The sequence below is a fragment of the Psammomys obesus genome, unplaced genomic scaffold (assembly GCF_907164565.1).
Source record: "Psammomys obesus unplaced genomic scaffold, mPsaObe1.curated_primary_1811, whole genome shotgun sequence".
In the NCBI taxonomy this organism is placed as follows: Eukaryota; Metazoa; Chordata; class Mammalia; order Rodentia; family Muridae; genus Psammomys; species Psammomys obesus.
Window position 1 is genome coordinate 6,705,693 of NW_026590859.1, and position 14,447 is coordinate 6,720,139.

Sequence of the window (14,447 nt, forward strand, 5' to 3'; positions counted from 1 at the left end):
GTTGAAACTGAGACAGAAAGGTGGCATTACTCAATCCAAGGTTAGCAAGTAACAGTGGTAGGCAGACTCCTGCCCATCACTGCCTCCTGCTTTTCATTCCTGCAGCACTGAGGACCAGAGTAGGAGTGGTCAAAGGCTCTGCCACTGAGCTATAGCCTCTCCCACTTGCTATCTTCTTTCCCTTTGTTTCTGTGTTTGCAAGCAGGAAGGTGCTGGTGAGGACCCTTCCGGTGTCATCCTTCTTCAGGCACTATCGGTTTGGTTTTGTTCTTGAGAAAGTCTTTCACTGGGACTTAGCGCCTGTCTGTTAGGCCAGACTAGCTGGCCTCGGAGCCCAGGGTTCCCTTTTCTCTGCTTGCTCGGTATGGGGGTTGCAAGCATAATCCACACCATGTCCAGTTTTGGACATGAGTTCTAGTATGGAAATTAGGTTCCATACTCCTCCACGGCAAGCTGTTTACTGACTGGGTTACATTCAGCCCATCTACTTAGCCCCCTCCCCTTTGGCAACTATAATTTAGTTACAACAATTCTCCCTTCCCTTCCTCCTCCACCTACCCCTCCCTGTTCTCTCTTTTTCACTAATTGTTATCACATACCTCTATGTGTTTCTATATACATATCTACCCACTTTTCAAAACGAAGTTGCTTTAGGACACAACCCTATTTACTCACTTCCGTGCCGCTGAGGACTGCTTTCGTGTGAAGGAGTGTAACTGAGCAGATCTGCCACAGGGGTTGTATGCCCAGCAAAACCAGAAATATTTACTACCCGTCCTTTGTAGAACCAGCTTGTCAGGCCCAGGCCCAAAGCGTGCAGATGGTGCCAGAAGCCGTGTAAGAGCACAGGTTCTCTATTTTCTAAAAGACTTATTTGCTTTTATTTTCTGTGTATTTGTTTTGCCTGCATGTGTGAATGTACGCCACATGCACATTCTGGTGCCCCACAGAGCCCAGAACAGGATACTGGATCCCTGGGAATCAGGGTTACAGACACTTGTGAGCTAGCATGTGAGCCCTGAGAATTGAACTTGGGTCTCATGGAAGAGCAGCCAGAGATCTTAACAAGTGGGCCATCTCTCCAGCCCCCTACAGATCGTCTCTTTTCACCCAGGGAATAGCCTGCAATCTGGCCAAGTAGACTAAGCCAGAACTCTCCACAATCAAAATGGCTCTCCAGGATATTATGGGCTCAGTTCTGCTGATGAGGATCCAATGTGTGGCTTCCAATCTCTCCATGAGTCTAGTTCTAAGCCTGCCAGCACCCAATGCTGTGTACTGAGCTCCTGGATGCCAGACTCCTCTGAGACTGAGCAGAAAGGAGTCAGCTCTATGTGTGTGCCCTAAAGCACTGGCTTGATGTTTTTGTCATGCGTCCATGTGTTCAGTCATGGAAACCACAGGCCATTTTGCCTTCTTGGAGGAGGTAGCCAAGATCTCCTCCTTCTGGGGCCCTTGCATCTCCATCCTCCTCTTAAAGAGGTCTAGCCTTTCTAGGATAGATCTGGCTGCATGAATAGAGAGACACTGAGGAGCTGTGAATGGTTCATTGAACTGCTAGTTATTTTAAAAGAATGTCTAAAGCCTTCACAGTTCTATAGCCCTGAATGCAATATTTGACATAGATGCCTCTCAGCCAAGTCTTTTAGACATCACATTGCTAAACCCAAAGCTTCTCCCATACAAAGCTGTCCTTTCCTCCCCTTCTGCCCAATTTAAAGCCTCAGTTTCTAGTTCCAAAGCCCTTATCTCATAAAATGCTTCCTCTGGTCTACGAAATCCTACTGCCTGTAGCCCAGCTGTGAATGCATGGGGAACTCATTCGTGCTGTCTGTGCTAAGCAGCGAGTGCAGAGAAATAACTGTGTTTAGTAATACTCACCAGCTATGCCCTCAAGCCTGCTGTTGATGCTTGACCAACCACAACCCTCGGCTGAAGTTTGAGTGCGTCCATCTGCTTCTATAAAGCACTGGCCAGTGCATCACGGAAGAAGCCCACATTTCCAGAATTGACAAATGCTGTTTGTCCCATCCAAGCTCATCCCATTTTTAATATTGCCTGTCCTGATGACTAACATTATCACTGTTTTCTTTGTCAAGACAGAAACCTCTTCTCTAGTTTCCCCATCTCCTCTTCCTTCATGTCTAAAGACTAATAAACCTCGTCTACTCCGTCAGTGGACTACTGCTGTTGATCAGATCTCTAATTTCCAAGGCACTGACCAATCCATGCCTCCGTAACGTCATGGAGGACCACTGCACCAGTCTCTAGTCCGGACTGCCTCCTTCTCCCTCCAACCCATTCCCTGAGGCTGTACTGTCTCCTGAAGCTCGCCATGCCCCTCCCCTCACAGTGCTTGCCTCACTTTAACTCAACCCTTGCTTCTTTGGATATTCTTACCGCATAAGTTATATCACCCATCATAGCCCTGCTCGCTCACTAAACATGGCTACCTCTCTTGTCTCTACTCAGCTACCTTCCGTTTGATGCTCCAGTAATACAGAACCAATAGTTTGCACTGCTGGAAGTTTCTAGAATGGTCCAGGCAGCCCTCTCCTTTGCTATTTTTTCTTCTCTCATCCTGGCATATCCATTCTTTATTTGAAGAAAAAAGCCATCTACGATGAGCCCACTGTCTCAGCTACATGCACCATGTTCTGACTATACTGTGCACTGAGGATGTATTAAGGCCAGATACCTGCCAGTCAGGGTTTGTACGGCAGTGTATATGAAAGCTACCTCCAGAGAAAGGGGTGCTTTTCTTTAAGGTCTCCCTTCCTGAGCCCAGCACATCTTTGCATTACTCAAGAATATGACTGAGAGGGGATTTTTTTACTCACATGTCTTATCTCCTATATTTATGGTTTTGAGCCTAGCCCTTAATGGCTGAGTCATCTCTCCAGCCCACATGCCTTATCTTTACACTAAACACACAGTGCCCAGTGAAACATACGCTGACAGGAGAACCTAGCCTCAACTCAAATAAACTGACCCCTAGCTCCATGGCATCTCTCAAAGGCCATAAGCCAGCAAAGGGCAGGTGCTCAATCACACCAGCTTTGCACTCAGTTTAATATTTTACTCTGCTCTTCCTGACCTAGGTGGCTGGGATCAGATGGCTTCGGTTCTATGAAGTGGCCTAACAATCCTATCCCCCAAGGAGAAAGTGAAGAAATATGGACAAACAACCCAAGACAGTCAAAACAGCACTAGCATAAAAACAACCCCTCAGTTGATGTTATCATCCATTATTTTATATATAATACTGTACCACTGTACATGAGACCCAAAGAATTAACATTAGCAATAGAAATTAATCCTTTCACTCAAAAAGTCACTTACTGTACAATTCCTACCTCATTGATGATTTTCTGTTGTGTTGAACAGAGTCACACACACACACACACACACACACTTTTCCAACCAACACTCATTTATCTGAGGATGGGAGTTGAAGAAGGGAGGACTGGTTGGTTATGGGTGTTAAATAAACAATTTTTTCTTACAACAAACCTCTGCACCCTGTTCTCACCATGTCAGGGCCTGTGATGACTTAGTGTCCCCCAAGCATGACCAAGCGATTAGCGGGGCTGTGTCCATGCATCTCGACAGTAATGGGAGCTCTCTTTCCATTTGCCGTGTATTGAAGGCTGAGCGCTTCGCTGACTCGTGCATTTTCAGCTTGATGAATTCATTATTCCCTGCATTCCCCCCTCCCTCTCTTAGAGAAAAATATTTCCCCCAAAATGTCAGGACTTGCTCTTTCTCCTTTAAAAAATAAATATGGGTGATTTTTAACTGCAAAAAAAATTTTAGACAGCACATCCATAACAGCTCAACTGCACCCAATGGCACCCCAAGAAAAAGAGGAAAATAAAATACAAAATCCACGGTGCCGAGCCATGGTGTTGTCTTTCATTCTGTCTAAGTACACGGGCATAAGTTGGGTCTTTTCTGAGAAGAAAGAATTATCACTCTAGCTGCTCATATATGATTATATCTGAAAGAAACAGGCTGAGGGTTGTGTGTACTCGGGAGGTAAGGACATGCACACCAAAACAACGGAAGTCAGAGTTCTCCTTTTCCCCTGGAATACACTCTTCAGCATCCCTGCCTCACAGGGCATGTGGACCCATCCAGACGCCACACACACACACACACACACACACACACACACACACACACACACAGATGGGTACTGCAGGCTGGCAGGAGTAAGTTCTGCAGCCTCCGTTCCTCTATGCCATTATCCAGAGAAAGGTGAAAGACAAAAAATTATTCTCATGGAACAGAAAGGGGGTAACTGAGGCCACCTTGACTTAAAATGAATTAGTTACCAAACTTAGTCTTCATCTATATGACTGTTTGGCTCTCAGTAGCCAGGGAATTGGAGTGGGGAATATGATAGCAGCCAAGTGACAAGCTGTCTGGCTAAATCTAAATCGAGAAGTAAGGTTTGATGAATAAGAACCTGGCCAGCATTGAAGGTAGCATCACCTACAAACATGTGGGTCACAGTAACCAACTATGTTATGCTTGTACACATGGGTCTATAAATTAAAATCAGTGTTGAAAACCTTTTCTTTAGGAGCCAGATCATCTGAGTCTAAAGTCTGTCACAGCGGCATGAAGAGTTTCTCTTCTCTTTCACTGGCAGCATCACTACCTACCTGATATGTGACACAGTGATTAACTGATTTGGGGACTATGCTTAGCATATATTCCGCTATTATTGGAATTAATACCATGCATGGTAGCACTGATTTTTTTTTTTTTGGTTATTTTCTGATACATTTTTCAAATACTTATTTCATCTTTTTCAAAATCAGGCAGTAAAGCTGCTTCTGGATTAAGAATTTTGTTGTTAAAGTTTGTATTTTACCTAAATATGAATATAAAATCTGTATTTCTTGATACACCAAAACATGCATATATAAATATCATTCACTTGCTTTCCCCAAGTGAATGATATTTAATGATAGGACTGAATTTTTAAAAATGTGCACTAAGATATCATAAAAGTCATTTTTTCCCGCTATAAGATGATCTCAAAAGGGCCCTGCCTGCTAACTGGGTTTCCTATACAGAGCAAAGACTTTTCTCACAAAGGTGAGAGAGTCCCAAATGTATCTTTCCTCCATATGGTAAAATAACCCCACATCCTGCCATCCTTGTCAGAGGTACAACCTTGCTGTGGGCATAGATGATACGTCAGATCTAAATATAGGGTCACCATGAGGCCGGGGGAGGGTACAGAAGTAATAAGGGAGAAGGTAGGTGGAGGCCAGCATGCTATAAATAACCAAAGAACAAGACTGCGCTTAGAGGCTCCAGTGTGGAGGATGCAGTAGAATCTCGTGCTTTGTTTCAAAAACAAAAGAAGCCGGAGCCACAGAGTCCTCTCTGAGAACTCTGGCAAGAACTGACACTTTTGTATATTTTTCTTCTGAGGAACCAAGAGCCTAGATTATTTTAAAATCTTCCCATCCCCAAACTGTTCCCGTATTTGCTGAGGGAACGGCCTGCCACGCTTGCTAATGTCACTTTCATGAGAAGGAGCACCCCGAGTTTGACTTGGCAAAGTTTCAACAAGTGGTGCAGATCTTCTCACTCACCAGCATTTGTTTCTCTGACATGTCCGAGTCGGAGCTTTTTACAATGCTTCGGCAGAATCAAGCATACATTCTGAGGATGAGAGCTGATAAACTTAACCATTCCTGTGATGGGAAAATGCTTGCTGGAGAGAATGTTTAAGAAGATTCTTTGTGCAGTGAGGCTAGCCCAGGTGTCCATAAAAGAAAATCTGATCAGCAAAACATGGCTGAAAAATCTCTGGAAAGTCCCCACTAGACTAAAGTTTCTAAGCTACCTGCTGTTGAAGAGAGTCTGCTATTGAGCCCACTGGAGAACCATTTGCATAACCCAGGCTATTCACAGGTACATGAGAACTAATGCGCACTCATGTTCAATTGAATGGGGTCGGTATGCACGTGGATTTGTGGAGTCCCAGGAGAAGCTGGGTACATAAAGCAGTGAATGAGACCCATTAATACATGTTGGTAGCTTTTTCATCTGTGACTTCAATGACATTTTTTACATGCCTAATTCTGAATGTTCTTTATTAAACAATAAACTCAAGAATAATTCCATACAAATCACTAGTGTGTGTAACTGTTATTTCTCATTACCACAATGGCTTCTTTTCAGGCATAGGTGCCTCTCTCACTTCAGAATCACGACAGAGTTTAACGACGCGGAGACTCCTTCAAAGCAGGTTCAAATCCCCAGTCTACTTTTACAAAAGTTCAAACTTTGGTGATGAGAATAAAGTCCATAGTAAATTTCAACTTCAAAAGATACTGACATGTGCCAGAGGCTGGCAGAGCAGACGGCCTCTCACACTTACCAGGATTCCTTCAACGTTAGGATATTCTATTTGAACAGCTTCCTAAACCTTCTAGATTTCCCCAATGCAAAATGCAAAAGGATACATGGGGGTGTTTGCTTTTAACCAGCCAATGTACCTCCCCCAAAGAACTTCCACACACTTGAAAAGGCCGGTAAATGAAACTCAGAGAACTGTGAGGGGCATGCCACATTTAGAGCAGGTTACAGGAAGCAGGAAGATACCTTTTTTGTTTTGTTTTACTTTGTTTTTCAAGACAGGGTTTCTTCTGTGTAGCCTTGGCTGTCCTGGACTCAACTTTGTAGACCAGGCTGGCCTTGAACTTGCAGAGATCAGCCTGCCTCTACCTCCTGAGTGCTGGGATTACAGGTGTGGGCCACTGTGCCCAGCTGAAGACACCTTCTTTAACTAGTTCAAGGTAAAGTAGTTTCTTTGATGACAAAATCCCTGCCAGTAGCTTCATATCTCTCTACTGTAGACCAATTTCCTTATTGCTGCCTCCCACATGGTGGGGTTATTGTTTTGTAATAAGGACCCTTTCCATTGGGTTTAATGGGATAATATTCAACTATTCTACACTTTAGAAAGTACAGCAGCCAGGTCTTGTTTTGAAGCCCTTTGTCAGGTATTGCTTATCAACTACCATGATCTTATCATTCGCAAGGAACACTGGGGACAGCAGGTGAAAAAGCCCTCAGAGGACAAAGGCACTCAAATCTTTGAGCTGGTCCAGGAGAACAAGGTTGGATAAGAAGGGCTTCGAAGTATAATAGCAGCTACCACATACAAGGAAGGGGAACAAAGGACTCAGCAATATGTAGTTCAATGCATATCAGCATTGAGAGTTAGAACCCTCATCTCCCAGGCAGGGTGTTACACAGGCAAAGCTAAATGTTAGCTTCCAAAAACAACGCCGTAGGCAAAGGCAAGCTGACTCCAAAGCTAAGCTCTCCAAGCATCAAGCCTCCTCACTACAGAGTTCCCTCTACACTCTACAGGTGGCTGCACATCTTTCTAGACTTTTCTTCAGCAATGCATTTTAACTACAATTAACTTCTGAACTCTCCTCCATATCTCCCCTGGCTTAGGTAGCCTAGGTGTGACCATACGCATTGTTAGAATTTGGCTGAAGGAAAATTGTGTTGTTAATGTATTTAATTCTGGCTTACTAGTTTATATTTTCATGGATCATAAGCATTTCCATGTAGAACAAATTATTCTTTATGGTTCCCATGGACCGATATTAACTAACAGGACTGTTTCTTTCTTTTCAACACCTCCTACAAAAGTTAAAAATCACAGACCCAGAGATGAAGCAGTAGACAGTAGAGCTTGGAAGACTGAATCTTGAATACACATCATGAGCAAAGAAAGAAGATCTCCAATGTACTAAGCCAGATACAAACCTCAAAAGCAAAAAAATCTCTTGTCATCTCATAGCTTATACATGAAAGAAGTTTGATAGAGTTTTCTAGAAATGTTGACAATAATTCCAAAAATGTACATAACATGCCAAGTAGGAAGTAATATAGCTGAAGAAGCCTTTTAAAACTAGCAGTGGTGGTTCTTTAAAAATCCAATCAACATAGTAGAGAAAAGACTAAATTATATTTCTATTCTTTGTAGGAAATGGGATTACAAAATCATGGCTGGTGTATGAAGAGGCAATCAGAGAGCATGTAGCAGAAAAGAAAAAATTTAAGGAAGACTATCAGATGGCTAATTAAAATTTTGTTTTTTTGGCTTTTTAAGTGTGATATTTGTAATCTTTGTTAAATTAAAAATTTGTTGTGGTTTTCTTCCCTATTCTGAATGAACACATCCACTCGTGTGCCTAATTTTACTGCTCTAACTTTACATTCCATCTCTTGCATGGCTAAGGAAAGAAAGCACAGATGTATTTTGATTTTACACTCTGTCTTGTGCAGAGCCAAGGAGAGAACACGGATGGATGGACGGATGCACCACACAGGAGAGTGGACTGCACGAAAGCCTGTGAGACTCCAGGGATGGAAACACCATGGCTGATGCCTCCTCCTGCTTCCTGCCCTGCTTGGAAATGCTTCTAACACTGAACATTAACTTAACCTGTGACTCACCTCTCTGGTACTAAAGATACTAAAGGTGGTCATTGTCATCTTACTTAATACTCTGTGGGCTTCCTGTAAGCCTCCCGTCTAGACCCTGCTATGGAGTCTGGGTCAAAGGTTTGATGGGGTTCTCACCTCCTAGCATTTCTGCCCTTTGAGCTTAAGTCTGGGAATGTTAGCATTCCCTTGATAGAGCCGGGGTTTTAAGTTCCCAATTTCCTTCCAGTCCAGAGCATGCTGACCATCATTTGCGACTTTGGTCCATTCTCCATCTACTGTGATGATGACTGTACAGCTGTAAAAATGTGCCAGGGATATACTCATATCCAATGGGTGGCTGAAAGGGAACTGTGGGATATTCCATCCTTCTCCCATCTTTGGTGGGGTCACTTTGACCTTTCTGAAATTCCCAGTAGGGTACCATTATCCAGAGACAACCTGTGAACGGCTTCTACTCCCCATTCTCTGTAGTATTCTTCTACTGGCATCACCTCTCCATATATAACTTGGCCTAGAGTCTTTGTCTTGGTGTCTGTTTCTATGGGAACTCAAACCAAGTGCTGTGAGAGGCAAGCCTCATCATAAACATAAACAGAGAGAGAGAGAGAGACGGAGACAGACAGAGACAGAGAGAGAATGGGAAATAAGGAAAAAAGAAGAAGTGCATACTTACTGTTTCTTGTATTTATGCGTATCAGCTTCTCCCCTTTTCTAGTTTTCTTGGCTAGGAAATTTGAAATAAAAACTGTTATTATTCAAATGTATGTCCTGTGTGATCCCTCTAGAGACTTTTTGGGCTGTGAGTGTCTGCCTTTCATCTTACTCTGCTTCTGTACATGATCTCTCATACTAATGGGTTCCTTTAAAAAATATATATTTATTTTTAATTATGTAAGTGTACCTGTATGTGCTACATATGCGCACATAGGTGTAGGTGCCAAAGAAGACCAGAAGAGGGCATCATATCCCCTGGAGATGGAGCTTCGGGCAGGTGGAGGCCACCTGGTGTGAAGGCTGGGAATAAACTCTGAAGCGCTGCAGGAGCAGTGCGCTCTCCCGGGACCTGTGGTGCATCACTGCCTCCTCGTTACGTCACTGGACTTGTCACCCTATCCTTCAGTTCTCTGGTTTGGTAAACAGCAGTTACAGCTTTCCCTGCATTTGACTTGTCAAGTGTCATTTTGGTTGTTTTCCTGGGTGAATCTGTGCATTTGGGAGAGCAGCACTAGGTGCCACTGGGGCTGCCTTCTGCTCTAATACCAGTAATTTGCCTCATCCTGAGGAAGAGGATCTATTATGAAAAATTATTCCAGTAAAACTGAATGAGAAAATAAATAAATGTGGATAAGGAAAAAAACCCTGTGGTGGTTTAGATGGGAATCCCCCTAGGCTCATTTGGTCCCCCACTGGCCTCACTGGTGGCTGTTTATGGAGGTTATGGACCATTAGGAGACATGCCCTCACTAGAGGAAATGCATCACTGAGGTGCGCTCTGAGGATTTATACCCCATACCCTCCTTCTGCTTCCTGTGAGTGAGTAGATGGATCATCAGCCATCTCCTGCTCCTGCCTACAGCTCATGCCTTTCCTGACAGTATGGACTCCAGCTCTCTGGAACGCTGAGCCAAAATAAACCATTTCTTCTATAAGTGGTTTTTAATCATGATATTTCATCAGAACAAGAGAAACATAACTAATACTACCCACATATTGTGTGTGTGTGTGTGTGTGTGTGTGTGCCTGTGTGTGTAATATCTTCAAAGTGTCTCAAGTCATTGTTTTCTTTGGAATAGATAAGAGTTAATCACAGTTAATTGCCATTGGATAGAATTGTAGCAATTACGCTTTCAACACAAAAATAGGTACTTTGATACATATTTTCATAAAATTTCTCTTCTAAAAATTGGAGAGTGGTTAATTTCACACAATACAAAACTAAATATAATTAATGAGCTAATTCAAAAGAGAGACTCATCCATTGCAAGGCTTTGACTCCTATCAAAATGAACAACTAATAAGTGAAAACATGCTTTGTAGGGCACCACTAGTGAAACAGAAACCTCAACACTTTGACAGCATCAAAACAGAACATTAAAATGCCTTCAACTGTATGTACACACACCCACCCACCCCCACACACACACCTGCATTCACCTGCTGAGCTATGGCTTGTATCCCATTTATATTCACCCAGATGCTACAGATTTCTGCCTGAACCCCCAAAACAGATCACTCGCAAGTCATTTTCTATAAGGAGTTCTGGAAATTTCTCTGTTCCTAATCACTGAACCGTTTCCTAATATTTACTTTTAAAAAATAGTCTGTTTTCACTTAGGTAGTTCATAGCACACTAAGACAGTCGCTATTACACTCGGGAATCAGTGGGTCTTAAAACCATGTGGGCTTCGACTGGACACATGGCCCAGTTTGGAGTACTTTCCCAGCAGGCTCGGAGCCTCGGGTTTGGTCTTTGGTACCACATCACACAGGCTGTGGTAGTGCATGCCTGTGGTCAGAGCACACAGGAGAGGGAGGCAGAAGGATAAGGAATTCAAAATCATCTTCACCTACATGTGGGTTCTGGGGTGAGAACAGCCTACATGAGACCCTGTGTCATAAATCAAATTATGTAAACTTCTAATGGAATATCATTAGATATTTTCCAACAAGAGTCTGCTTTCAGGCTTAACCTTCCAGACACTGCCGGTGTTGTCACCAAAGAGTGTGACCCAAAGGGCAACACGGGCAAGAAATGGAATCAAAGCAGACGCTTTGGGAGCTGGGCAGACCACAGTGTACACTCCCCAAGCCCCTACAACACAAGGGTTTTGTCATTAGAAACAATGGGTCCTGCTGTAGCAGTGGGTAACAGTACCTGGCATTCAAATTACAAAAACAAACAGGTAAGGAAAACACTTAAAAATCCACCGTGTAAAAGACTTGCTACCTCCACCCTAATGTCCCTTTAATCTCTGAAACCATGCCACACTTGTGTCACAGTTTGCACGGAACCATTTCTTGTCCATTTCATTTATGACCCTGCAAAGTGTAGCAGGTACACTGTCCCCTGAGCAGAGGAGAGTTGCTTGGGTTTCACGTGATTCTGTCTTCAGGGAAGCTCCCCTGAATCCCAAGACCCTGTTGCTGCTGCTGTCCTTACTGTCCATCATTAGAAAAATTCAAAAATTTAGCAAATATTCACCTTTCCCCCCCCCCCACCCCGCTTCAGAGCACCTCTGAGTAGACAAGGGTGAACAGAACACAATGTCCACACTCACGGGGCTTTTTGGGAAGATAACCAATGACTAAGTGTGAGTGAGTGAGTGTGTGTGTATGTATGTGTGTTCCATATATCTATATCTATATCTATCTATCTATCTGGTATGTACACATTTGATATACGTGATATACATATGGAATAAATATATATGTTTGTATAAATTCCATATGTACAAACAAATGTGTGTGTGTGTGTGTGTGTGTGTGTGTGTGTGTGTGTGTAATAGAGAAGGATAGATGAAATTCTTCTGAAGACTAAAGGGTAAAGGATGATGGTAAAATACAATAAATAAATCGTGGCTATGTGGGAGAAATTCAGGGTGGGCCGGTAAGAAAGCATCTTATGTGGTCCCAGGGTTCAGTTTGCTGCAAATACTTTCAAAAAGGTAATTCCTGGGTGTGCCTTGCTTGTGGTAGTTAATTAACCCCTACTTGTGCCCATGCCTTGTTTGTGCAGTTTGCCCCTAACTTTTCCCAGCATGCTATGGGGTGCTTTGCTGCTTACAAGGCAGCGGAATAACAGAGAGCTGCTCAGTGGACATGGAGTCCTGTGCAGTCTGGAGGTTTTTCAGATGAAATGAATGAGTTGGACCGGTGTGGCCTCAAAACGGATGGGAATGGGGGCTTCACTTTGGCCAGGCATCCAAACCGCATACAGTACTTAAGCTTCCGAGCTGCCAGGCTTTGAGACTCTCCGTTAGTGATATTTAACTACTTATGACATGAGATTCTGAAAGCTTTTTGAAAGTCTTATTCACTAATGGAAAAGCCTCTTACATATTTTATAAAACTAAACAAACATCAAAGTTAACACTTGAGTGCAGCTTGTTTTTCTAAACTCTCAGAGCCTCGTCAGCATATAAATCCCCCCTGACGGTTCTATTAAAACCAATAGTGGGAGAGTCATAAGTTATTAGGGGAAAAGAGCAGAAGCTCCCCGAAGGCCGAGGCTCTAGTCTATGCCTTTGTTCCCCAGGACCCAGAATACTGCCTGACACAAAGTCAATGGACTCAGATGCTTACTTAATTCTATTGGTGGGGGGAAAGGATATTCATGTGAGATATTTATCTACACGATGCATTTAACTTATTCTGATTTTCCATGAAACATTGTTAGCTACCTCTAGAATTGAACTGCAAATAAATATTAATTTTTTTGTATATGCAGATATAGAATTCCACTATAAATACACCCTAAATCAAAGTGCCTATACTTCACAGATGACACAGATTGACAGGGAGCACACAGAGGGCACACATCACTGTCACGATAGTGCCATCAGTCAGCTCTGGCCAGTGGCTGGCTGTGAGCCATGTACTGAGCTGAATGTCTCCGTAACCCCTTTCAGTCACAGGTCTTAACAAACAGGTTCCCCCTCAATCCCCACCTCTAAACATCGCCTCTGTTTGCCCTCTCACTTCTCACCCTGTCCCTCATCGCCCACCTTCTATTTGTCCAGTAGTTTTATGCCATTGCCAAGCAGAATGTAAGTTCCATGAAAGTGGGAACCCACTTTCAATGCTAACTCCAGGATCGTTGGCGATAAGCGAAAACACAATTAGTAGCTGATGAATGAATGGTTTGACTTGTCTTTCTAAAACATATCTGCAAATAAGACAGTTAGTCCCAGAGAACCGGACCCAGATTTTTAGAAATTTCATTCTCTTCCTGGGATCCCACACTGCCACTCCTGCACAGTAAAAAACAAAAAGCGAGGGAAAGTCAGCCCTTCCTTACTGACTCCCTGCCTCCTCCCTTCTCTAGTAGGCACCAAGACCCCAGTTCTAGCTGCCCTAGCCCGTTCTGAGGGGAACACAGGGAGCAGAGTCCACATGTATTCACCATACTCCACGTTCCTTCTAGCTAGCCTGTCTGCAGGAAGGAAAGTTCTATTAGTTGCAGTATGGGAGCAGAGACAGGCAGATGCAAGAGCTGGCTGAGTCACCTGAAGTCGCCCTGCAGACCAGAAGGCACAGAGCAGAATCACAGGAGTGGATTCCTCTGAACTCACCGGGAGAATGAGGAGGGCGAATCCAAGGTTACGCTGTTCCCTTACTGCAGCCTTGACCATTTATGTCCAGGACCCTCTGCCTCTGAGGTACCCTGTTGAATGAGTCACTCCTGGCTACATTTGTGCCTCAAAAAAAATATTGGGTAGAGATTGCGCTCACTCTGGCTCCCGTTCCACAATGATCTCACCCCAACTCCTGGTCCATAATGATGAGTTTCTACTGGAATTATGATCTGCAGCTCATTTTCAGTTTCTTCCTCTAGAAAAAACCAACTTTTATCTGCCTCATATGTTAAATTTCATCTCCAGGTAAATAGCACTTTTCCCTCAACATATTTTTTATTTCATGAGTATGATGGATGAAAACAGGAGACACTGTTTTAATTACCCCAATAAAATGAATCATTTCTTTCATTCACATTTTATTCCTTATAGAGGATTTTTTTTATGTGTAGTGCATTCCTGAGTTTTTAATGTAATTTTTAAAAATTTAACCATGGCTTTGCTGGGTACATTTCCCATAGTAAGTTATTAAAACAACAATTTTATCTTTATTTTCCTTTTGAGAATGGAGGGGTAAAGGTGTTCCATGTAGCCCAGGCTGACCTCAAACTATGGAGCCAAGGCTAGTTTTGAACCCCTGATCCTCTCACCTCTGCC

The 14,447-nt window shown here is 43.2% G+C and overlaps 1 protein-coding gene across 9 annotated transcripts in view; it reads right to left on the reverse strand.

The window, feature by feature from the left end:
* The window catches only part of Esrrg (estrogen related receptor gamma), a 569,612-nt gene that overhangs the window by 462,613 nt on the left and 92,552 nt on the right, over positions 1-14,447 (reverse strand). For 2 of the 9 annotated variants that reach the window (XM_055609223.1, XM_055609222.1), the window contains exon 2: positions 9,170-9,220. The exons of the other annotated variants lie outside the window; for them this stretch is intronic. The gene's annotated coding sequence lies outside the window, so the exon portion shown is untranslated. The remainder of the gene's footprint in view (positions 1-9,169; positions 9,221-14,447) is intronic. 9 annotated transcript variants of the gene reach the window in all.